The sequence below is a fragment of the Oryctolagus cuniculus genome, chromosome 11 (genome assembly GCF_051225735.1).
Source record: "Oryctolagus cuniculus isolate XC-2025 breed Fujian yellow rabbit chromosome 11, ASM5122573v1, whole genome shotgun sequence".
In the NCBI taxonomy this organism is placed as follows: Eukaryota; Metazoa; Chordata; class Mammalia; order Lagomorpha; family Leporidae; genus Oryctolagus; species Oryctolagus cuniculus.
Window position 1 is genome coordinate 48,056,177 of NC_142877.1, and position 27,423 is coordinate 48,083,599.

General features: G+C 41.3%; 1 long non-coding RNA gene across 1 annotated transcript in view; it reads right to left on the bottom strand.

Moving 5' to 3' along the window:
• The window catches only part of LOC149123446 (uncharacterized), a 231,943-nt gene that overhangs the window by 40,194 nt on the left and 164,326 nt on the right, over nt 1-27,423 (bottom strand). The window lies entirely within an intron of this gene.

Genomic DNA, 27,423 nt, shown 5'->3' on the forward strand with positions numbered 1-27,423 from the left:
GACTGGGACTCCCACATTCCATGTTGTAGAGCCTGGTCAAGTTCCACCTCCATTTTTCTGCTAAGTGCACCCTGAGAGGTAGCAGGTGACTGCTCAAGTACTTGGGTTCCTGTCACTCATGTGGGAAACCCAGATGGAATTGCTAATTTCCAACTTTGGCCAGGCTAGGTCCCAGCCATTGCAGGCATTTAGGTAGTGAACAAGCAGATGGAAGACATCCGTCTCTGTCATTCAAATACAATTTTAAAGTAAAATATGTAATATTTATATTAAAAGATCCACATTGTCCTTTGCATTTTTACTAATTATTCTAATTTGCTTCTGTAGTTTTTTTTTTTGATAGGCAGAGTTAGGCAGTGAGAGAGAGAGAGACAGAGAGAAAGGTCTTCCTTCTGTTGGTTCACCCCCCAAATGGACACTACGGCCTGCACACTGAGCTGATCCGAAGCTAGGAGCCAGGTACTTCCTCCTGGTCTCCCATTCGGGTGCAGGGCCCCAGCACTTGGGCCATCTTCCACTGCCTTCCCGGGCCACAGCAGAGAGCTGGACTGGAAGAGGTGCAACCAGTACAGAACCAGTGCCCCAATCGGGACTAGAACCCACGGTACTGGCGCCGCAGTTGGAGGATTAGCCAAGTGAGCCGTGGTGCCGTCCATCTACAGAATTCCTAAGAAATAATGTTACAAGTAATATTTAGAACTAGATGGAAATCTTTACTTAATATATGCTAAACTGATCTTCTGTATATAAAGAGAATTGAAAATGAATCTTGATGTGAATGGAAGGGGGGAGGGAGAGGGAACGGGGAGGGTTGTGGGTGGGAAGGAAGTTATGGGGGGGAAGCCATTGTAATCCATACGCTGTACTTTGGAAATTTATATTCATTAAATAAAAGTTAAAAAAAGAAGAAAATTTTAAAATCCTAAAAAGAAAAACAAAAACAAACAAAAAAATAATTAGATGGAAAAAATATTTTTGTGTAACATCCTCTTTTTATTTTACCTCACACTTCCCTAACCCACAAAATTTCTAAGGTAACCTTTCCTTTTTTTTCCAGAAGAAGAAATCAAATGCAAAGAGCTACTAAGAGTAAAAATAAAATGGTACAGCTGTTTTGGATCTTGGAAAACATTTTGGCCACTTTCAAAAGGTTAAACACAAATTACAGTATGATTCCGTGATTCTACTCCTAAGTACATTCCTAACAGAACTGAAAACATGCTCACACTAAAGCTTGCACGACTATACATGCAGCCAAACAGCAGAAAGCAATGCAAACGACCATGGGCCAGTGAATGCATGTGTAAAAACATATGGTATGCACGCATGCAAATACACAATGGAATATCAGTCACAAAAAAGAATGAGTACTACTTCATGCTACAATATGGATGAATCTTGAAGATACTAAGTGAAAGGAGACATAAAATACCTCATATGTATGATTCTATTTATATGAAATGTCCAAAACAGGGAAATCCATGGAAACAGGAAGTAGGTTCGTGGTTGCAAGAGGCTGGGGGAGAGTGGAATGAGGAGTGACTGCTAAAAGGGACTGATGAAAATGTTCTGTGATTAGATACAGATGGCGGTTGTGCAAACTTTGTAGAACTGTCCACACTTTAAAAGGGTGAATGCTGAGGTGGAGTGCCTGGGGTTGAGTTCCAACTCTGCTCCCAATTCCAGCTTCCCACTAATACCCACCCTGGGAGTCAGTAGGCAGTGGGTGAAGTAGGTGGGTACCACAGAGAAGACCAGGTTTCAGTTTCCAGCCCCTGGCTTCAGCCTGGCCTAGCCCCAGCTGTTACAGCCATTTTGGGAGTAAAGCAGTGTGGACTGAAACTCACTTGCTGTTTGTCTACCCTCTGCCTCTGAAATAAAATAATTACCTAATTAATTAGAGGGCAAATGTTATGCTGTATGAATACTTCAATTGTTATTTCTGAAAAGCTATTAAACATTTTTAAAAAGATTTATTTATTTATTTATTTGAAGGCAGAGCTCAAGAGAGGCAGACAAATAAGTCTTCCATCTGCTGGTTCACTCTCCAGATGACCGCAATGGCCAGAGTTGCACTGATCCAAAGCCAGGAACTAGGAGCTTCTTCCCAGCCTCCCATGAGGTTGCAGGTGCCCAAGGACTTGGCCCATCTTCTACTGTATCCCTAGGCCGTAGCAGAGGGATGCGTTGAAAATGGAGCAGCTAGGATTTGAACCAGCACCCATATGGGATGCCAACACTCCAAGCAGCAGCTTTACCAGCTACGCCACAGTGTCGGCCCCCTAAACATTTTTCATTATACACCTTAGTGGGGCCAGCGCCATGGCTCACTCTGTTAATTCTCCAGTTGTGGCCCCGGCATCCCATATGGGCACCAGGTTCTAGTCCCGGTTGCTCCTCTTCCAGTCCAGCTCTCTTCTGTGGCCTGGGAGGGCAGTGGAGGATGGCCCAAGTGCTTGGGCCCCTGCACCTTCAGAGGAGACCAGGAAGAAGCACCTGGCTCCTGGCTTCAGATCAGCACTGCACTGGCCATGACAGCCTTTTGGGGGGTGAACCAACAGAAGGAAGACCTTTCTCTCTGTCTGTCTCTCTCTCTCTCTCTCACTGTCTATAACTCTACCTGTCAAATAAAAATATATATATATTTACCTTAGTACAGAAACAAGATTAGAATTGGGGTTTAAATTTTTAATTGGCTGTATCTCTCACTCCATTTCATTATTTCTCCGATACACATGTTACAAGAAAAAAAGATCAGCAAATATTTTTATCTACAAATACTAAGTACAGCTGAATACATATGTATTTCTATTGTACTTATACAAGAGATCTGCAAAAAGATCATGGATAATGAATATATACTATTAAAACAGCATGCAAGTCTTTCAAAAATTTTTGAAGCAAAATAAACTTATCTTTTAATTTTCTATGACTTTTGCAGGACTTTCAATAGTCATCCCTTTGTATCCATGGGGGTTGGCTCCAGGATGCAAAACCTATAGATGATAAAATCCCTTACATAAAATGGCATAGAATCTGCCTGTAATCTATGCACATCATCCTGTATACCCTAGATTACTTACAGTATCTACCAAAATATAAATGTTACATAGATATTTGTTATACTGTGTTATTTAGGGAATAATGACAATAAAAAAAAGTCTATGCATGTTCAGTACTGACACCATTTTTACCCCAAACCTGGTCATTCCGGTCATTTGGGGAGTGAACCAGCAGATGAAAGATCTCTCTCTCTCCTTCTCTCTGTAACTCTTTCAAACAAATAACTAAATCTAAAAACAAATGATTTCAATAAATACTCTTCTGCAAATCATACAACAGGGAGAAGCTCCTGGCTTCAGCTTGATCCAAACTAGTCACTTCTGATCCAGCTCCCTGCTAATGCACGTGGGAAAGCAGCAGAGGATGGCCTAAGTCCCTGGGTCTCTGCACCCATGTGGGAGACCCAAAGAAGCCCCTGGCTCCTGGCTTCAGCCTGGCCCAACCTGGTCATTCCAGTCATCTGGGGAGTGAACCAGCAGATGAAAGATCTCTCTCTCTCTCCTTCTCTCTGTAACTCTTTCAAATAAATAACTAAATCTTAAAAAAATCATTTCTATAAATACTCTTCTACAAAACATACAAGAGGAAGAAACAAGTCCAAAGCCATTTTATAAGGAAAATAGAACCCTGATTCCAAAACAGAAAAAGACATTACCAAAAAAAGGAAACTAAAGACCAGTGTGCCCCATGAACATGGACACAAAAAAACCTCTGTTCAATTTTCACAAATCTAATTTAGCAATACATAAAAAATGATGTCATAACCAAGTGGGATGTACCCCAATACAAGTTTGGGTTTATCAATGAAAAGTAAATCAATGTAATTTACCATAACAGCCAATTAAAGAAGAAAAAAACTATACCACTGTCTCAATAAATATGGGAAAAGGATTTGACAAAGTCCAACATTCACTGCTGATAAAAATCTCTAAATAAAGTAAGCATAGGGAGCAAATTCTCAATGTGATAAATAAGATAAACAACTACAGTTACCCATTGCCCAGTGTCTCCACATTCACTTCTAAGATTTTATATTACCTAAGTGTTACTTCTTCAGAGTATTACTCAGAAAGTACACAACAGATCTGAAAGTCACAGTAATAGCAATAATAATAACAATAAATTAGAATTGCACTGTGTTGCTCCCCAAATTGCATCATTATCTCATTTATGGAGCAAACTCATTATTAAGGGTTTAATGACAGTAAGTCCCCTTATAAATTTTGTATATTGTTCATTATTCTTTAACACCTCTTTTTTTTTTTTTTGACAGGCAGAGTGGACAGTGAGAGAGAGAGACAGAGAGAAAGGTTTTCCTTTGCCGTTGGTTCACCCTCCAATGGCTGCGGCCGGCGCAACACGCTGATCCGATGGCAGGAGCCAGGAGCCAGGTGCTTTTCCTGGTCTCCCATTGGGTGCAGGGCCCAAGCACTTGGGCCATCCTCCACTGCACTCCCTGGCCACAGCAGAGAGCTGGCATGGAAGAGGGGCAACCGGGACAGAATCCGGCGCCCCAACCGGGACTAGAACCCGGTGTGCCAGCACTGCTAGGCGGAGGATTAGCCTAGTGAGCCGCGGCGCCGGCTTAACACCTCTTTTTTAAAACATTCTGATGTCCTGGGACTAAAGCTAAGACTGATCCCACTCTTAACTCCTAGATCAAAAAGTTTAGAAGGCTAAAAGTAATTACTAGCCTTGAGTGCAAGGTCTTCTAAATCCACCAGGTCCCCTATTGATCAACACAATTAAATCAGCACAAAAGTAACGTTCTAGCCCGGAGGAATCTGTCCCGGTTGCCCCTCTTCCAGGCCAGCTCTCTGCTGTGGCCAGGGAGTGCAGTGGAGGATGGCCCAGGTCCTTGGGCCCTGCACCCCATGGGAGACCAGGAGAAGTACTTGGCTCCTGCCATCGGATCAGTGCGGCGGCCATTGGAAGGTGAACCAACGGCAAAGGAAGACCTTTCTCTCTGTCTCTCTCTCTCACTGTCCACTCTGCCTGTCAAAAAAAAAAAAAAATAAATAAAAAAGTAAGTTCACATTTCTAAGTCCTCAAAGCAAGTCAAAAGAGATATAATGAATTAAGTTGTACTGCAACCACTTTCTAAGCCTACAATCACTTGGAAAAACAGTCAAATATATCTTTAAATACAAAAGGAAATATAATTAATCGAAGCTTTCAAAAAGAAATAAAGAACATTCAAAAATTAACCCAATCCATTATATATATATATATATATATATATATATATATATATAATGTTACAAAAGGCTCAATTTATTGAAATTTCTCAAAACTGGCTCATCCTGCATTTTTAGACAATATTGTTTATGCCACTTATATCACTAGATGCTTCCTATTTACTCTCTCATCCTCAGTATAGAATTTTCTCCATACAATGGCATAGAGAATCATTACCCTTTTTCATAATTTTTCATTGTGCTTATAAACCATGTATACTTAGATCTACTCAAATCTCCCTATACTTTCATTTATGTTTATCTACTCATGCCTAGCCATCACACTTCCCTCTAACTTTTATTTTTTAAGATTAATTTATTTGAAAGGCAGAGCTACAGAGAGGCAAAGCAGAGGCAACGGCAGAGAGAGGAGAGGGAGAGAGAGGGAGGGGTTCCATCTGCTGCTTCACTCCCCAAATGGCCACAATAGCTGGAGCTGAGCTGATCCTGGCTTTGTGGAGCTGAGCTGATCCAAAGCCAGGAACCAGGAGCTTCTTCCAGGTCTCCCATGCAGGTAGGTGCAAGGGCCCAAGGACTTGGGCCATCTTCCACTGCTTTCCCAGGCCATAGCAGAGAGCTAGATCAGAAGCAGAACAGCCAGGACTCAAACTGGTGCCTATATTGGATGCCAGGACTGTTGACGGCAACCAGACGGCAGCTTTACCTGCTACACCACAGCACCAACCCCCTCTATCATGTTTTAAGTGCATACATATTAGTATAACTCTCAGGACTTTTCTGTAGGATGAGCTGATTCTAAAAGTTCAGGTAACAATATACAATCCTCTATGCTTTGCCTGTCACTTTATTTAAGGATTAATGTGAGTGGCTGAATAACATGTGACCAAAGCAGCTACATAATGGTACTCAGCAATTCTATTCAAACATTTTCTTTTAAAAAAAAAAAAAGATTTGTTTATTTATTTGAAAGTCAGAGTTACACAGAGAGAAGGAGAGGCAGAGAGAGACAGAGAGAGAGAGAGAGATCCTCCATCCGCCAGTTCACTCCCCAGTTGGATGCAATGGCCAGAGCTGCGCCGATCTGAAGCCAGGAGCCAGGAGCTTCCTCCAAGTCTCCCACATGGGTCCAGGGGCCCAAGGACTTGGGCCATCCTCCACTGCTTTCCCAGGCCACAGCAGAGAGCTGGATGGGAAATGGAGTAGCCAGGTCTCCAACTGGCGCCCACATGGGATGCAGGTGAATGCAGCTTTACCAGCCACGCCACAGCGCCGGCCCCTCAAACATTTTCTTTTAATGTTCCATCTACTATGTATCCAAAATTGTATTAAGAAGGTTTGTGGTGCACCAGGGTAAGCCGCCACTTCCTATACCAGCATTCCATATCAGAAAGATGGTTGGAGTCCCAGCTGCTCTGCTCCCAATCCAGGTCCTTCCTAAAGTGCCTGGGAAAGCAGCAAAATTGGGTTCCAGTCCCTAGGTCCCTGCCTCCCATGTTTAAAGCCCAGATGGAGTTCTGGGCTCCCGGCAGCAGCCAACATTTTCTCACTCTGTCTCTTTCCCTACTCTGTTACTCTTCCTTCCAAGCAAATAAAATAAATCTTAAAAAAAATAAAAAATGCAATAATACAAGGTTGAACAAATCGAGCTCTACCTTTAAGGTATTCTTGGGTTCTCAGGACAAAATGACAAGGAAAAAAATTATGATACAATCAGAAGTGTAAGAGATATAAAACGGTTTCAGGAGAAGACAAACGAAGAATGATCAGAAAGGAGATGACATTTAACTGTTTCTTAAACAAGTTTGCCAGTTGCATTTTAAGAAAAAAGGCATCCTAAAGCACAGAAGTAGCATGTACAAAATCAAAAAGTAAAACTAAGTGGTTTCTCCAGTGAGCCTGAGTGAGATGGTGACTACATCAAAGACTTGTCTGAACTTAAAATAATCTAATCAAATAGGCATTGGAGCCTCCTCAGCGCTCCGCAATTACGAAGTTGTAACTGTCTCTTAAGGAGGTGAAGATACTGAAGATGTATTTCCCCATGAAATTAAAAATAAGTTAAGTGACATCTAGAATGCCCAGAAAATATTTTCAGTAATTCATATTGGAAATATTTTTAGATGTTGGTATAACCATTTTAGTAAAGCAACATGCATTTTATTTCTTCTTCTTCATTATAAAGAGAAGCAGAAAATACAGCCTCCAAAGACAACTAACTTTGAAAAAGGGCTACATTCATGTCACTGAGATCTGCTATCCACTCCAACTTCATCTCCTTAAATCGACCATGCCCTCAAACTACATTTCTACCTTTCCAAGCTCCTAAGCAAAACTCTCACACAGCCCTTCTGTTAGATATTGGAAAGAAAGTAACCTTAGAATCATACTTCACATTGTTAAAAGTTAAAGAAAATAAAAATCATTCACACACATCTCAAGGCTTCCACTATTCCGAAGCAATGTTTTTTAACTGCAAGAGACTGCTGGTTAGAAGTACCATACCAGGGTATTTCAAAAAGTTTTCAGAAAAATAAAGAACTGCAAGGTGAGTTTAGGGCAGGTATCTGGCCCAGCAGTTAAGATGGCTGTGCCCACATCAGAGTACCTGGGTTGGAGATTTGGCTCCAGCTCCTGACTCCAGCTTCCTGCTAATGCAGACCCTGGGAGGCTGTGGCGATGGCACAAAGAACTGGGTCTCTGCCATTCATGTGGCAGACCTGGATTATTTTACTAGCTCCAGATTTGGGCTCCACTCCAGCTCCAGGCATTATGGGAATTTAGGGCATGAACCAGCAATGGGAGCTCACTTTCTCTTTTTCTCACTGTATTTCCCTTTTTTCTCTCTCTCAAGTAAATAAATAATTCAAAAAATCAATAAAATTGAAAAAAAAACTTTAAAAATTGTTTTGAAAGATTGAAAGATAAAAGTCACAAATACTTGTAATGTATTTACACTGAAAACAACAAAACATTGCTTTCAAAGGTTAAATATATAAATAAACGGAGAAATATATACCATGTCCTTACACTGGAAGAAAATTTCTAAGCTTTCATTTTCCCCAAATGACATATGAGGAAAGTTTGTGGAGACCTGGATTACTTGGGGTGCAAACCAGCATACAGGAGTCTCGCTCCCCCTCTTCGCGGAGGAACGACACAGGACCCTGCGCTGTTCTTTTGTCTGCTCAGCCCTTCCCGGGTTTGCTGCTGGTTCTTCCCGGGTTGGCTACCGACCCTTCCACCTCCGTGGAAGGGCGGTTCCCCCTGCCACTTTCCCCACTTCCGCGGGGGAGCGGCACACCGCTGGCCGGCTCTCTCGGGGGCTGCTCAGGTCTTCCTTCAGATAGATGTTCCTGGTGCATGTTGTCTCTCTCCTCCTTTATAGTCCTCTTCCACCAATCCCAACTCTGCTACCCACACGCCGAGTACGCTGCTCTCCTCCAATCAGGAGCAGGATCAGCTCCTGCAGGTCATCACTCAAGTTGGCGAGAGATAGCTGCGTAGAAGCTGTTTACTCCTCTCCCAGCGCCATATTGTGGGAGAGCAGATGCATAGAATAAGTCTTAATTCCAGTAACTTAGTCTAGTCTGAGTTGCTCCCCACACAAGAGCTCACACTATGTCTCTCTCTTTAACAATTTTTTTTACAGGTCAGTTTGCTTTCATAGCAAAAAAAGCCTGACATCCATGCATAGATATTTCATAATATGCATTTTCCATGGATTTCTGAAGTCCTTTATATATTTATTTACTTTTCAGCTTGTAAAAAGTAAACCTTAATTGTAAGAGAAAAAAATTATATGACTAGTCAGATAGAAATGAAATGTTAAATGAGCCTTAACCATGTAAAGGAATGACAGAGGTCTAACAAGACGGCAAAAGTGAAGAAGAGAGAACAACGGGTGAGAGGTAAGGAGAAAAATAACTGAAAAAGAAACCTGTCAAAAAATTCCATCTTTCTAATAGAAGAGCCCTGTAATTGATCAGTACCGTGATTTCTCTTAAACATTATGTAGTGACCTTGATAAATCTGATTCAGCTCTCTGGGTCTCAGTTACTTCATGTTATAAATGAAGGGGAACTGACAAGGTTAGTTTTTCCCAAAGTGCTTCAGAGAACATTGGCTACCTAACATTCACCTTTTCCCAAATTATTTCACAGAAAATTAGTCCCTTGAAAAGAAAAAAAGGGTTCCTTGCTCAAGTAAGTTTGGAAATTGCTGAACAGAACATTTCCCTCTCGTGCAGAATCACAGTGTACATTAACACAATAAGAGAAGCCCTAAAATGTCCTAAAAATTTTAAATGACAGTAACATTAATAAAAAAGGAGAAATGTCCTATATATGTTTTGCTGACTGCTTCCCAAACTCATTTGGTTAATAAAACACTTCTTTGCTCAAAAATAATAAACCATTTGATGTAGAGACTACTCTTCATGAAATAGACCAAATAATTTCTAAAATTTTATCACTTAGTTCTATGAGTTTAAGTTTGTATTTATTATACATGTCCAGACATGTAAGTGAATGGTAAAGACACATTAAAAACAAAGAAACTGGGGCCAGCACTGTGGCGCAGCAGGCTAAGTAAGCCTCCACCTGCTGCACCGGCATCCCATATGGACGCTGGTTCCAGTCCCGGCTGCTCCACTTCCAATCCAGCTCTCTCCTATGGCCTGAGAAAGCAGTGGAAGATGGCCCGAGTCCTTGGGTCCCAGAACCCATGTGGAAGACCCGGAAGAGGCTCCTGAAGCTCCTGGCTGCTGGCTTCGGAGCAACTCAGCTCTGGCCGTTGTGGCTATTTGGGGAATGAATCAATGGATGCAAGATAGATTCTCTCTCTCTCTCTCTCTCTCTGTCCTCTCCTCCCTCCATCTGTCTGTAACTATCTCTCAAATAAAATAAATACATATAAAAAAAGAAGAAACTGAGGCTGGAATTTGGGAAGGTTTGTAGGAACACAATGCTCTAGACGAAAGAACGTCATCTTCTAAACAAAGTAAAGAGAAAAATCTGTTTTTTCCTATCAACTAGAAATAATAAATCATCCTAAAGATCTTATGTGCCATCCAGAAGGGGGGGGGAGAGGGAGAAGAAAATGGTCTTAATGTGGGCAGGAAGAAGTAATCCTTCTTTAGTACTGAAGCATGGTGCTTGTATCACACAAGTTACCCCCTGGGAATTAATTCCAAACTGATGGCAGTACGACTTTAGTACTGGGGAAACTGACATCAGAACCAATGCTCATACTGGTGACTTTGACAGCTGCCAAAAAACACAGATTTAGACAGAAATCTGCAGCTGACTTAGCCCAAGGTTTATTTGATATATGAATCTATGCTTACAACATTACACCCCAGGGACTGTCCAGCTGACAGACCACCTCCAAAAATTTTACATGGACACTTAAATACTTGTTAAGATTAAAACAACTGGTAACTTTTGACAGCTGGTTATACACCTTTCTCAAACAGATGGTTTGAAGACCTCACAACAAACCTTTCCTGAACCATATTTTGATGACAAGATAATTCAGTGCAAGGAATGATGAAATGATTCCCAGAACTGTGTTAACACTAGGTAAACAGAGACAGCTCAGGCTCTGGCTTCCTAAGCTAAAAATAACACCAGCTTTAAGACCCTAACTGCTCTAATATCCTACATTTCCCATCATGGCATGGTTTGTCCACTCGCAAATTTGCTTCCTCTGGCTAAGAACTCTAGTATATCTAAATCCTCTAGTGGGTGCTCAGAATTAAATTCAGCATTCCAAAAAAGGTCTCTCCAGTAAAGACAAGTGAAATTATTACATTCCTTTTTCTGAATACTATTCTTATATTAGTAAGGAACATCATCAAATTAGATGTTCATGGGCAACACTGCATTCAAGTAACCGTATTTAGCAATTAGGCCCTGTGGATGCCACTGACTCCACTTAACAAACAATGGACTAAAACAGTTGCTCTCTCTTATCACATATTTCTCCAAACTGATTTTTGGAACTTAGTATAGGATATAAGATTTTTCTTAATGATTTTCCATCTTTATGTATTTAGGCCACCACCCTACCCTCTTGAATGCTAATTAACACTCCAAAATATTAGCTATTCTTTCCTGCTCATGAAATAGTAGGTTCTAAATCATATAATACAATTGGGATTCTCATTTAAAATGCTGATAAAATTTTTATCAGAAAGGCCAATGACCAGAAAAAGAAAGCAATGGAAATAAAGCTTCTACCTTAAAAAACTAGAAAAGAGCAAACTAAACTCAAAGCAGAAAAAAGGAATAATAAAGATAAGCAGAAATCAATTAAATATAAATGGGGTGAGGAGAGAAAAATCAGTGGAACTAATGGCTGGATCTTTGATGAAAACAGTGAGATCCATAAAACTTCACCAAATGAATGATGATTACAATGGAGTGAGAAGGAAGAGAAGGGGGAGAAGAAGGGTGGGGCAGTGACAATATAAATTGTCAACATGATGAATGGGAGAGGTGACAAAGCTACACATTTTATTCCTATTAAAAGATAACAAGGGGCCAGCGCCGCAGCTCACTAGGCTAATCCTCTGCCTTGCGGCGCCGGCACACCGGGTTCTAGTCCCGGTCGGGGCGCCGGATTCTGTCCTGGTTGCCCCTCTTCCAGGCCAGCTCTCTGCTGTGGCCAGGGAGTGCAGTGGAGGATGGCCCAAGCGCTTGGGCCCTGCACCCCATGGGAGACCAGCATAAGTACCTGGCTCCTGCCATCGGATCAGCGCCATGCGCCGGCCGCGGCGGCCACTGGAGTTTGAACCAACGGCAAAGGAAGACCTTTCTCTCTGTCTCTCTCTCTCTCACTGTCCACTCTGCCTGTCAAAACAAAAATTAAAAAAAAATATAATAAGGGAAAGATCTCTGTGAGTGAGATCCGGCTGGAAAGAAGGAGCCATCAAAGAAGGAGGTACCTTTCTCTGAAGGGAGGAGAGAACTTCGCCTTTGCTTATGGCCTTGTCTAAATACTGATGGAATTTGTGGACTCAAGAGGCTTTCATAACATTGGCAGCTCATGACAGGAGCCTCAGGTGATCACTGATGTCATAAATAAGAGTGTCAACTGGGGGCCATTGCTGTGGCATAGCGGGTAAAGCCACCGCCTGCAGTGCCGGCATCCCATATGGGCGTTGGTTTGAGTCCCGGCAGCTCCACTTCCAATCTAGCTCTCTGCTACAGCCTGGGATAGCAGTAGAAGATGGCCCAAGTCCTTGGGTCCCTGCACCCACGTGGGAGACCCAGAAGAAGTTGCTTGCTCCTGGCTTCAGATAGGCACAGCTCCGGCCATTGCAGCCTATTGGGGAGTGAAACAACAGAAGACCTCCCTCTCCCTCCCTCCCTTCCTCTATTCTTCTCTCTCTCTCTCTTTCTCTCTCTCTGTGTGTGCGTGTGCCTCTCCTCTCTGTGCAACTCTGACTTTCATTTTTTTTCAAATAAATAAATAAATAAATCTTTAAAAAAATAAAACAAAGAGTGTCAATTGTTAAATCAATTACAGGAGTCACTGTGCACTTGCTCCCCATGTAGGATCTCTGTCCTAATGTGTTGTACTATGAGAATTAACGGTAAAACAGTACTTTATACTTTTTATGTCTGTGTGGGTGCAACCTGTTAAAATCTTTACTTAGTATAGAGTTGATGTTCTGTATATAAAGAAAATTAAAATGAATCTTAATGAAGAACGTGATGGGAGATGGAGCAGGAGGTGGGGTGGTTTTGGGGTGGGAGGGCGGGTATGAGGGGAAAAACCGCTATAATCCAAAAGTTGTACTTACAAAATTTGTATTTTTTAAATTAAAGCTTTTTATAAAAAAGATAATAAGGGTACATTATTAACATCTTTATATCAATAAATGTGTCAATTTAAGTGAAATGGACAAATTCCTTGAAAGTTACCAACTATCAATATTCATTCAAGAAAAATTAGATAACCCAAATATTCTTCTTAAAGTCTTCCCACAAAGAAAACTTTATGTCCAGAAGACTTAGGAGTGAATTCTGCCAAATATTTAAGGAAGAATAATATCAACTCAATATAAACTTTCCAGTAAAACTTAGGAGGAAAGTTTCCCCAACTTATTCAACAAGGCCAACATTTACCTGATGGCAAAACAAGACAAACATAAAAGGAAACACTCCTTATGTATCAGAATAGAGATGTAAAAATACTAGTAAATTTTTAGTAAATCTGATTCTGAAATATATAAAAAGGATAGGTAATAATGAACTGGGGTTAACCCAGAGTTTAGCATTTGAAAATCATCATCATAATTCACCATACTAACAAACTGAAAAATAAACGCTTTATGATCATCTGGACTGAACAAAGTCCAACATCTCCTTACTCCTGATAAAAATTCTCAGGACACAAGGACGATAAGAAATGAGCACTTTGCAGCTTTAGATTCTGCCCAGTATAACCAGGCAAGAAAAACAGATAAAAGGCATCCAAATTGGAAAAGTAGAGATGAAACTATCTTTTTAACGGATTAGCAAGTAACACAATCAATGGTCAACATGGAAAATATCATAGAATCTACCTAAAAAGCTACTAGAATGAGCAAGTTTAGCAAAGTTTAAGATATAAGATCAATAAATAGAGGGCAGCACTGTGTTACAGTGGGTGAAGCCCCCTTCCCGCACCCGCCCTCCGCCCCCCGCAATGCCAGCATTCCAAATGAACACTGATTTAAGTTCTGGCTGTTCCACCTCTGATCTAGTTTCCTGTTAATGTGCCTGGGAAAGCAGCAGAAGATGGCCCAAATACTTGAGCCCCTGCCACCCATGTGGAGTTCCTGACTCCTTGCTTCAGCCTGGCCCAGCCTCAGCTACTGCAGCCATTTGGGGACTGAACTAGCAAATAAAGATCTCTGTTTTCCTCTGTTCCCCCATCTCTCTCTTTTACTCTGCCTTTCAAATAAATATTTTTAAATTAATATATAAAAGTGGATTGTACTTCCATATGCTAGCAATAAAGAACTGGAAACTGAAATGAAAGTCAACATCATTTAAAATAGCATCAAAAGTATTAAATTTGTACTGATAAATCTGACTACAGATGTGGAAAACCTATATATCATAAACTATAAAGCATTATTGAAGGGCCAGTGCTGTGCCATAGTGGGTTAAGATACCATCTGCAGTGTTGGCATTCCAAATGAGTCCCAGCTGCTCCACTTCCAATCTAGCTCCCTGCTAATGCACCTGGGAAACCAGTAGAGGATGGCCCTAAAAGAGGATGGCTCCTGGCTTCCAATCAACCCATTCCAGCCATTGCAGCAGAGAGAAGATCTCTCTCTCTCTCTCTCTCTCTCTCTCTCTCTCTGTGTGTGTGTGTGTGTGTGTCTCCTCCTCTCTCTATAACCCTGCCTTTCAAAAAATAATTACATCTATTTTAAAACAAAAATAAACTCTTAAAACTCAAGAAAAGAAAGACAATGCAATTTCTTAATCAGGCAAAATATTTTAAAAGGCATTTCCCCAAAGAGGAGATTTAAATGGCAAATAAAAAGAAAATGCTCAGTATCATTAGTCATTTTGAAAATGCAAATAAAGCCATAATGAGTTATTACTACGTATGTCGTAATGTCAAACTGTACACTTCAAATACATGCAGTTTAGAGACACACATTTGGCACAGCAGTTGAGATGCAAGTGGGGATGCCCATGTGCCATATCACAATGCCTGGGTTTGAGTGCCAGCTCTATTCTAGATGCCAGCTTCCTGCTAACGGGCACCCTGGGTGACAGCAGAAGATGGCTCAAGTACTTGGGTTCCTGACATGGGAGACTTGGATTGAGATTCAGGCCCATTCCTTTGGCTTCGCCCAGTCCTGGGGCTTTAGAGGCCTTCAGGGAGTAAATCAGCAGTTGGAAGGTATCTCTATCTATCTCCATCTCTGTCTCTCTGCCTCTCAAATAAAATGAAAATAAATAAAAATTTCAATGTAAAAACATGCAGTTTATTTATCTCAGTAAAGCTGTAAAACAAAATCTGTTATCCAGGAAAAAGAGAAAAATTGCTTTTCTCGACATTATAAATGCTTGTGAAGAATACAATATTTGAAAATACCTCATAAAGGTGTAAACATTATCCTTGACAGCTGCAAGGTAAACATTTCATTTGGGAGGAAACTTTTGTTTAAAAACAAATATTTCATTTTACAACATACCAAATTAAAGATTGCCTTTATAAAATACTCTGTGATTTTTAATTGCATATTTCAAAGAATACATGATTTAACATATTTATGGAAAGTCGACAACTATTTTTCTATTTTTCTGGTTTTTTGAAATAGTCCTTTTTTAAAAGAATTTATTTTATTTCTTGATTTGAAAGGTGGAGCAAAAGAGGGAAAGAGGGAGAAAAAGAGAGAGATATGCCCTCCATCTAATGATTCACTCACCAAATTGCCACAACAGCCAGGTCTGAGCCAGACTGAAACCAGGAGCCGGGAACCCCATCTGGGTCTCCCACGAATGTGGTAAGGAGCCCAAACACTTGGGTCATCTTTGCTTCTCTTCTGCATTATTAGGAAGCTGGACTAGAAATGGAGTAGCCAAGACTCCACATGACATGTTTTTTGTTTGTTTTGTTTTGTTTTTGACAGGCAGAGTGGACAGTGAGAGAGAGAGAGAGAGACAGAGAGAAAGGTCTTCCTTTGCCGTTGGTTCACCCTCCAATGGCCGCCACGGCTAGTGCACCGCGCTCATCCGAAGGCAGGAGCCAGGTACTTATCCTGGTCTCCCATGTGGTGCAGGACCCAAGCATTTGGGCCATCCTCCACTGCACTCCCGGGCCATAGCAGAGAGCTGGCCTGGAAGAGGGGCAACTGGGACAGAATCTGGCGCCCCGACCGGGACTAGAACCCGGTGTGCCAGCGCCGCAGGCGGAGGATTAGCCTAGTGAGCTGTGGCACCGGCCTCACATGACATTTTACTACAATGTCACCACAACGCTGCCTCTGCCTCTTTTTTTTTTTTTTAACATGTAGGGGAAAATAGGCATCAGTTACAGCAGACATGTAGGATTAAAATCATCCTGCAATAAATTCTCCATTAAAAAAATTCCTACAACTTAAAAGGAAACTTCTCTGAAACTTTATATTTACTGATAAGATTTCTCTATTCAATTTATTTGAAAGCCAAAGAGACAAACAGAAGACAGACACCATTATATACTGGTTGACTCTGCAAATGTATGTAACAGCCTGGGCTGGGCCAGGCCAAAGCCAGGAGCAGGCAGCTAGGAGCTAGAAGGCTAATCCAGTTCTTCCATGTGGGTGGAAGGAACCCAACTACTTGAGCCATGCCATCACCAGCTGCCTCTCAGGGTGTGCATTAACAAGAAGTTGGAATCAGGAGCAGAGCATAAGTTGGAACCCAGGCACCTCCGTAAGAAATAGGAGTGTCCCAAGTGGCATCTTAACTGCTGTACCTATTGCACACCCCTATATTTCAAAACACACAATGTATGTAATCACTGTTTATTAAATATAACAAAACCAGAAAATCAAAGACACTTCTTCAGAACCAGTCTTATAAATCACAGTTAAATGTGAAAATCAGATGCTACTATCCAGAACAGTATGGGAAAACTCCTGGCTAGTCACTCTATCCATCCGATAATTCTGAAAATTCAATTTTTAATGTACATGAAATTAAATTTCATTTATTAACCAAAAAACAGTATCATAATGACTAAATATAATGTCTTAATCTGTTTAGCTTTTCTACATTAATTTGACCTATTTTTTTTTATTTAAGTTTCTCATTACAAGTTGTAAAAGATCTAAATAAGAAATGCTATTTAGAAATTCCTCTGCTATCATTATCATGTTACTACTTCAGTATCAACAACACCACCACCACTGCCAGGGATAGAAAAGGAAACCATGAGGAAAAAAACAATATATGGATATTGAACACATCAATGAGAATTCTCAGAACAGTGAAAAATCTCTTCTTACTAATAAATAAAAGTTAACATCTGAATAGTCTGTACAAATGCCTGGAATTTATGTTTACAACAATCAATACTTTCCTTCTGTAAGGGTGTTTCCAATAAACATTGTGTAGGTTTCCTGGAGAATTTCATTAAAAACAAAAAAGGGAGCCAGTGTTATTGTACAGTAGGTTAAACCACTCTATGGGACACTGCCAGCTCATATTGGAGTGCCAGTTCAGGTCCTGGATGCTGTTTCCAATCCAGCTTCCTGCTAATGTGCCTGAGAAGGCAGTGGAGGATGACCAAGTCTTTGGGCCCCTGTACCCACGGAAGAAGCTCCTGGCTCCTGACTTTGGATCAGCTCAGCTCCAGCTGTTGCAGCCATCTGGGGAGTGAACCGGTAGATGGAAGACCTTTCTCTCTGTGTCCCTACCTCTTTCTGTAACTCTTTCAAATAAATAAAATCTTAAAAAAACACCAAAAAATTACTGTAAATCGTGTTTTCAGCTTAAATAATTCCTGATGAAGAATGCTTCTTTGTCTTGATTGAGATGACTGCCCAAGACTGTGAACATACTAAACACCACTGCATTTCAATACACTTTAAATGATAAATTTTATATAATGTGAATTTCATGTATAAAAATGCTCCTATGCATAACTCAGGATCATGTAGCTAATTAAAAACTATGAATCCAGTTTTTCCAACATTCCGTGTGTTCCTAATTGTTGCTGGTATACAGCTGGGGGCCCAACATGGGAGAGGACACAACTATGAGAATCACAAGAGAAAGCACAGTGCAGGCTCAGTCGTGGCAGAAGTCTGCATTCCCCTGGACTTCCAGCTGTGAAATCACTTCGAGATTGCACCAAGCCTGGGTGTAACAAAGAACACAGACAGGTTACTAAATTCAATCTGCTTCAAGCTAATAACATTGAATGCTGGAATATACTGTTATACTAAATAAAGTGCAACTTTTTAATTCTTCTAAGCCCCTTGGAAATCTGGTCTCATCCTTACAGTTCACTGTTCTCCTGTAATTACTGTCTGATTCATGTGAAGTGTTCTACTGAATCTCCCCTAAATGTCTCATTTACTTGCAGTCCTTTGGTTTTGTCCTGTTACTTCTCTGTGCCTACAAAGCCGTCTACTTCAGCTATCGAAATATTAATTATGCTGCAAGACCTAATTCAAATTCCATCTCCTCCATTTATCACTCTCTTACAATTTCATTTATAAAGACTCTTTCTGGCTACGGTGAATTAACTGGTCCTTGAGGTACCCACTTAATACAAGTACACTGTGTTATTTTTATATTCTTAAAATTTTCTCTCTGCTGTAAATTTATTTACCATATCAAGGTTAAGCCTTGGCCTGCAGCACCAGCATCCCATATGGGCATCGGTTCTAGTCCCAGCTGCTGCTCTTCTGATGCAGCTCTTTGCTATGGCCTGGAAAGCAACAGCAGATGGCCCAAGTGCTTGGCTTTGGCATGGACCTACTCAGGCTACTGTGGCCATCTGTGGAGTGAAACAGAAGACAGATCTCTCTCTCCCTCCTTCCCATTTCCCAACCTTCCCCCCCCACACATATTCTCTCTCTCTCTCTTTCTCTCTCTGCTACTGCTCTCTGCATTTCAACTAAAGCAAATAACTCTTTTTCAAAAAAGGATGTTTAAAAATAGTTGGTTTAAGACACCATACTGACAAAACAACACTAACAGAAAAGCTACTTTCCAGTCACTGACCAGCCTTAAGTTAGCAAATTAAAATTATATGAAATACATTTATTTTTAGGTCATAAACTCATGTAACGAGTTTTTTTTAAGCTCTGCTTCTTGGCTGGCCATGTGATATTTCCTCCATATACACTCTATCATTGTCATCCATCACCCTTACAAAAGCCAAACCAATAGGGACACCAGCTTTGGACCTAAGCCTCCAAAACTGTGAGTTAAATAAGCATTTCTTTTTAAAATTGTTTACAGATAATGATGCAGGATAACAAAGTGAGAAACTGGAGGGAGAGAGCAAGATCACATTAACATGTTATGAATGCACAAACTGACAGTAATCCTTTACATTTAAAAACTGCTTCATGAATTTTAAAAATAACAATTCAGTATTCCATTCTGCAGAACTAAAAAGCAAGCTTTCATTTGCTAACACAACAAAGATCTGGGGACAGAGGTAAGATGGAAGAAGATGCCTGAAGTGGACCCTGTCCATTCAAGCATATAATCAAAATGAATAATTTACCAGCACACTTTCATTTTCAATGCCACTAAGAACTGAATTCTTTTTTTTTTACAGGCAGAGTGGACAGTGAGAGAGAGAGAGAGAGAGAGAGAGAAAGGTCTTCCTTTGCCATTGGTTCACCCTCTAATGGCCACCATGGCCGGCGCATTGCGCTGTTCCAAAGCCAGGAGCCAGGTGCTTCTCCTGGTCTCCGATGCGGGTGCAGGGCCCAAGGACCTGGGCCATCCTCCACTGCACTCCCGGGCCCCAGCAGAGAGCTGGCATGGAAGAGGGGCAACTGGCACAGAATCCGGCACCCCGACCGGGACTAGAACCCAGTGTGCTGGCGCCGCTAGGTGGAGGATTAGCCTATTGAGCCGCGGCGCTGGCCAGAACTGAATTCTAAGGAGCTCAGGGAGACTCTGACACAGCTGTCAACCAACTAAAATAAGCAGAGACCCTAAACCAAAATCTTTCAACAAAACCTGCTTCAAAAGATTGGGGAGGTTACTGGGAGACTGAAAAAGAAAAGCAATAGTCAGTCATTGTTCTTAACTATCTCTATTCACTCGGTTTCAGAAAATCAGACAACTGTATTAAGCTAGCTCAATCGGAGCCATACTGAGCTAACATTAGCTATGTATCAAGAGGAATGCATTACAGTAAGAGAAAACAGGGAAACCAGCAAGCATTAGGTCTTTGCATTTTAATTCAAATAATTTTAAAAAATATGTTCTACTGAGGAGACAACGCAAAAAAATTCTTCACCAGTTCACATATACCTTCTAATTTTTTTTTGACAGGTAGAGTGGACAGTGAGAGAGAGAGAGAGAGAGAGAGAGAGACAGAAAGGAAGGTCTTCCTTTTTTTGCCGTTGGTTCATCCGCCAATGGCCGCCACAGCACCGCGCTGATCCGATGGCAGGAGCCAGGTACTTATCCTGGTCTCCCATGGGGTACAGGGCCCAAGCACTTAGGCCATCTTCCACTGCACTCCCTGGCCACAGCAGAGAGCTGGCCTGGAAGAGGGGCAACCAGGACAGAATCCGGCGCCCCGACCGGGACTAGAACCCGGTGTGCCGGCGCCGCAGGTGGAGGGTTAGCCTAGTGAGCCGGGGCGCCAGCCCACATATACCTTCTAAATCTATGCCTATTTAATTTATCTGTAAAAAAAGGCACACCAAACATGTAAACCACAAAAAGAAGCTGTTTGGTATCTTGCAAAATACATATAGTATTCTCAGTAGTTTATAAAATATGATTTCTCAGCAGGACAACACTATGCCACAAAAATACATAATCTCCAAACTAGGATCTCATATCATCTGCTTCCCTGCTTCGTTTGAAGAATGCTATGTATATCACTTCAGACAGACTTTTACAAAACTATGACGACAGCAATGTAAAAACAACAATAAGCAGTATGTAAAATCATTTACCCAGCAGGTTAAGTTCTGTATCTAAAGATGAAAGATGAGGATAATTAAAAAACTTACATGTGTAGAAACACACACACACATACACACACACACACACACACACACACACAAAGCATGCTAGGTTAATTTATTCCTTCTTTTCATTACTTTGGGTTCAAGGCAGATTTGAAGTAAAGATTCATTTTTATTCCTACTCATTGCTGTGCTCAGTAAATAAGCTGTGTGCCTGTTTTAGGTACTAGATATAAAACAGTACAAGAAAGACAAAATTCATGGTCTCAAGAGACTTAGAGAGAGAGAATTTAAAAATCAATTTTTTTTGACAGGCAGAGTGGACAGTGAGAGTGAGAGAGAGAGAGAGAGAGAGAGAGAGAGAAGGTCTTCCTTTGCCGTTGGTTCACCCTCCAATGGCCGCCGCGGCCAGCGTGTTGCGGCCAGTGCACGGCGCTGATCCGATGGCAGGAGCCAGGTACTTATCCTGGTCTCCCATGGGGTGCAGGGCCCAAGGACCTGGGCCATCCTCCACTGCACTCCCTGGCCACAGCAGAGAGCTGGCCTGGAAGAGGGGCAACCGGGACAGAATCTGGCGCCCCGACCGGGACTAGAACCCGGTGTGCCGGCGCCGCAAGGCGGAGGATTAGCCTAGTGAGCCGCGGTACTGGCCTAAAAATCAATTTTTTAAAACCACAAGATACCAGAAAGTAATCAAGGTTATACGAAGAAATAAATAAAACAGTGTGATTTAACATAAAATAACTGAGTGGCTACATTAGACTGAATATTCAGTAGGCCACTTAAAAGTCAACAGCCATGGGGCCAGCCCTGTGGCTTAGTGGGCAAAGCTGCCATCTGCAACACCAGTAACCCATATGTATACTGGTTCAAGTCCCAGCTGCTCCCCTTCCAATCCAGCTTCCTGCTAATGAATCTGGGAAAGCAGCAGAGGATGGCCCAAGTGTTTGGGCCCCTGTACCCTTGTGAGAGACCCAGAGGAGGCTCCTGGCTCCTGCCTTGGGTCCAGCTCAGCACTTGCCATTACCGCCATTTGGAGAGTGAACCAGCAGATGGAAGATCTATCTCTCTGTCTTTCCCTCTCTTTTTCTGTGGATCTATAAAATAAATATTTGGGGGAAAATTTTCCAAATATAAATAGTAACACAAAATATGGTTTATATAAAAAATTTTCTATTCATATACATCAAAGGAGATTAAACAGATAAGAAAAGGCAAACAATAAGTCTTTGAGTATTATCTACCTTATTTCTGAATATAGGCACTCCCTAGTTATATCAGGACACTTACTTTAAATAAAAATAAAGACTTCTGTACAAGGTGACAGAGTTGGATTTGGCTCCCCAAACATATACAGACATTTAAACCCCAAGTCTTATGTTAATCAGTTAATGCATTGATCTTCACGGCTGATGACCTTCACGGCTTATTTCACCCCTAACCAGGGTGTCGGAGGTGGACCTCGTGGGAGCCCTTTCAGTTACTGCAGGCTTGCCTTTGGAAGGCCTTGGAAGGGTTGATTATATCAACTGAGCTGTTTCCTGACTCTGCTTTCCTGGCTTGCCATGAAGAAGATAGTGTCCTTCCACTATCCTGCAGCCTCATCATTTGCTTGCACCCGTTGGTACACCTAATGTTGTACTGTGAACCTACCCCAACCTATCTTAAGCCAAAATAAACCCTTTTCCTAAGAATTTTATCTCAAGTATTTGTTGCAACAATAAATAGCTAACTAATAAATGCAAAACTAATTCATGAAATTCACTCTTGAAGGATGAATGAAACAAAATAATCATGGGTCTCAATGTGTTCTGGTAATAAGAATCAACTTAAACATTCCTAATTTCTCAATAAATTGAAATTACTTTGTTTTATTGATTTACTACTAATTGACAGTCCATTTTATCCATGAGCAAAAAGGTACCATCTTGAAATGTCCTACTAAGTTTAAAAAAAAAAAAAAACTCACTTGTGTAAAAAAAATTGTTGGGGCCAGCACTGTGGTGTAACAGGTTAAGCCACCACCTGCAAGGCTGGCATACCAAATATGGGCAACAGTTCAAGTTCCTGGCTACTCCACTTCTGATCCAGCTCCCTTCTAATGAGCCTGGGAAAGTAGCAGAAGCAGACCTGGAAGATGCTCCTGGCTCCTAGTTTCAGCCTGACCCAGCCCTGGCCGTTGCAGCCATTTGGGGAATAAACCAGCAGCTGAAGACCTCTTTTTCTCCCCCTCTCGTTCTCTATAACTCTTCCCTTCAAATAAATAAAATAGACTTTTTACATTGTCTATGTTCAACTTATCAATAAAAAAACTTGTACATATTGTGACTTTTATCTAATGTTTTTATTTTTTATTTTTCATTCCATTTGAAAGGCAGACAGAAATACAGCTCTCACATCTGCTGATTCACTTTACAACATCCAGGGCTCCAAGGATCGGCCAAGCCAAAAGCCAATGCTAAGGTACAACCAGGAAGTTAAAGGTTAGGCAAGCTGGCACTCTGGAACTCTTGTACCTCCTCAATGTAACCCTATCTCTTTAACTATTGGTTGGATATACCCACGCTCCAGGGATGCACCTGTGACATCCAGGAACAGGGCACATGCTCAGATTCCACACCAGTTGTACATTTGATTGGGAAACCACCACCTTCCTTATAAAAAGAGGCAGAAGGCAGGAGAGAGTTCTCTTTCCACAACGGCCATTCTTGGACAGACTACTTTCACTTTCACTTAAAGGTACTATTCTCAGGGTTCTTTGCTCTCTCTTTCTCTCCCTCTCTCTTTCTCTCCTGTTCATGGGCAACGATTTGGCCCACTCATGTTGGGTATTTTTCTGTGTGGGGTGGCCCACATGTTAATTCCTTCACTGTTAAATAATTCTGTTCCTATCTGCACAGGATATAAGTCTCTGCTTACAATTTTTTATCACTGTGGGAAACAAAAACTTGGATTGGAAATTAACATGCATTACCCACATCACCAAGAGTCCAAAATTCAATCTGGATTACCCACATGGGTGGCAGGGACCCAGTTATTTGAGCCACCATGTAATGCCTCTCCGGGTGTACATTAGCAGGAAGCTAGATCAGAAACAGAGGTACCTGCACTTAAACCATGCACTCCTGACATGGGATGCTGACGTACGAAGTGGTGGTTGAACCCACTGAAGCAAAACACTTATGTTTAATTTTCTGTTCATCATTGAATAGCCGGTAAGTTTACAGAGTTCTTAAGATCATTAATACGTTGATTATTTTATTACTAAAAGGAGAAGTTTCTTGTTTGCACTCAGATTATCTAGAGGTATTTATTTATTTGTTTGAAAGGCAGCGTTACAGAGAGGCAAAAGCACACAGAGAAAGACAGAGTGATCGATCTTCCAGCCACTGGTTTACTACCCAAATGGCCGCAACAGCCAGAGTTGGGCTGATAGGTAGCTAGGAGCCAGGAGTTTCTTCTGGGTCTCCCACGTGGGTGCAGGGGCCCAAGGACTTGGACCATCTTCCACTGCTTTCACAGGCACATAGCAGGGATTCGGATCAGAAGTGAGACAGCTAGGACTTGAACCAGCACCCATATGGGACTACCACTATTATTTAAGTACTATACCACAGCGCCGGCCCCAAGGTATTTTTTTTTGAATGTTTATTGTACTGAACTGAATCTAAGTGACAACTATAAAAATTTATTTAAATTAATTAAGTGGTTATCATGTAACATCATTATTAGAATTTTTAAAAATATTTTTCTTCATTTGCTACTATTGATGCACCATGCTAAAATAAGTGTCTTCTTCATATTTCACACACTTGAAATGGATTCTCTGGACCTCTGCCACCCACATGGGAGACCAAGTTGGAGTTCTAGTCTTCTGGCATCAGAGCGTCCTAGACCTGGCTGTTTGCACTCATTTGGAGAGTGTATAAGTGGAAGGAAAGCTTCTCTCGCTTGCTCTCTCTCTCTCTCACTCTCTCTCATCCTTCAAATAAATACTTCTCAAAAAAATCTTAAAATTTAAAACAAACATATGTGGCATTTGGTTCACTCCCCAAACGCCTTCAAAAGTCAGGGGGTAGGGCCAGGACAAAATCAGGAACCAGGAACTCCATCTGGGTAATGCACATGAGTGGAAGAGGCCCAAGAACTTGAACCATCAGCTGCTGCCTCCAAAGGTGTGCATTCGCAGGGAGCTGCATGCTTTATTATTATTTTGTGCTTATTTTCCCCAAAGAAACCATTTATTTAATGAGTACAAATTTTATAAGTACAAATTCAGGAATATAGTGATTCATCCCAACTCCACTCCCACCCCACCTCTTCCCCTCTCTCCCATTCCCAATCTCATTCTCCATTAAGACATGAAAAAAAAAAAAAAACCTGTTCCTCAACAGGGAAGACAAGGGCTGTTCAAGTCATTGCTTCTCAAAGTGTCAATTTCACTTCTACAGATTTCCTTTTAGGCACTCTATTAGTTATGACAAATCAAGGAGAACATATGATATTTATCCCTTTGGGACTGGCTTATTTCAGAAAATATGTTTTCCAGATTCATCCATTTTCTTGCAAATGTCGATTTCCTTTTTTATGGTTGTGTAGTATTCCATGGAGTACATATCCCATAATTTCTTTATCCAGTCTTCTGTTGACAGGCATTTAGGTTGCTTCCATGTCTTAGCTATTGTACATTGAGCTGCCATAAACATGGGGGTGCAGATAACTGTTTTATTTGCTGATTTCATTTCCCTTGGGTAAATTCCTAAGAGTGGGATGGCTGGGTCATGTGGTAGGTCTATATTCAGATTTCTGAGGTATCTCCAAACTGTTTTTCCCCAGTGATTTTTTTTTTGACAGGCAAAGTTAGACAGTGAGAGAGTGAGACAGAGAGAAAGGTCTTACTTCCATTGGCTCACCCCCCAGATGGCTGCTACGGCTGGTGCGCTGCGCCTATCTGAAGCCAGGAGCCAGGTACTTCCTCCTGGTCTCCCATGTGGATGCAGGCCCCAAGCACTTGGGCCATCCTCCACTGCCTTCCCGGGCCACAGCAGAGAGCTGGACTGGAAGAGAAGCAACTGGAACAGAATCCGGAGCCCCAACCGAGACTAGAACCTGGGGTGCTGGCGCTGCAGGCGGAGGATTAGCCTAGTGAGCCACAGCACTGGCCATTTCCATCGTGATTTTACCAGTTTATCATTCCCACCAACAGTGGATTAGAGTATCCTTTTCCCCACATCCTCGCCAGCATCTGTTGTTTATTGATTTCTGTATAAAAGCCATTCAAACTGGGATGAGGTGAAACCTCATTGTGGTTTTAATTTGTATCTTCCTGATGGCTAATGATCCTGAACATTTTTTCATGTGCCTCCTGGCCATTTGTATTTACTCTTTTAAAAAATGTCTGTTTAAGTCCTTTGTTCTGCTTCATACTCCTGCATGTGGAAATCCAGTTTTCCCACCACTAGTTGTTAAAAGAGACTATCCTTGATCCAGGAATTGGTTTTAGCTTCATGGTCAAATATAAGTTGCTTGTAGATGTGTGGACTGATTTCTGGTGTTTCTATTCTGCTCCATTGGTCTATCCATCTGTTTTGTACCAGTACCAGGCTGTTTTGTTTATAACTGCCTTGTACCATGGCTTGAAATCTGGTATTGTGATGCCTCCGGCTTTGTTTGTGTTGTCTAAGATTGCTTGAGATATTCGAGGTCTCCTGTGCCTCCACATGAATTTCAGTATCATCTTTGCTAGATATGAGAAGAACATCTTTGGTATTTTGATTGCTATCACACTGAATCAGTAGACTGCTTTCAGAAGAACAGACATTTTGATGATATTGATTCTTCCAATCCATGAACATGGAAACATTTTTCATTTTTTTTGTATCTTCTTCTATTTCTTTCTTTAATGTTTTTAATTCTCATTGTAGAGATCTTTGACATCCTTGGTTAAATTTCTTCCAAGCTATTTGATTTTTTTGTAGTTATTGTGAATGATACTGAGCTTAGAAGTTCTTTTTCAGCCATGGCATTGACTGTGTATACAACAGCTGTTGATTTTTGTGTTTTGATTTTACATCCTGCTACTTTACCAACCTCTTCTATGAGTTCCAATTGTCTCTTGATGGAGTTTTTTTGGATCCCCTATATATAGAATCATGACATCTGCAATTAGGGATACTTTGACTTCCTCATTCCCAATTCAAATCCCTTTTATTTCGTTTTCTTGTCTAACAGCTCTAGCAAAAACTTCCAGGGCTCTATTGAATAGCAAAGGCAAGAGTGGGCATCCTTGTCTGGTTCCAGATCTCAATGGGAATGCTTCCAACTTTTTGCCATTCAATAGGATGCTGGCTGTGGGTTTGTCATATAAATTGCCTTGACTGTGTTGAGGAATGTTCCTTCTGAAACCAGTTGCTTAGAGTTTGCATCATGAAAGGGTGTTGTATTTTATCAAATGCTTTCTCTGCATCTATTGAGATAATCATATGGTTTTTGTTC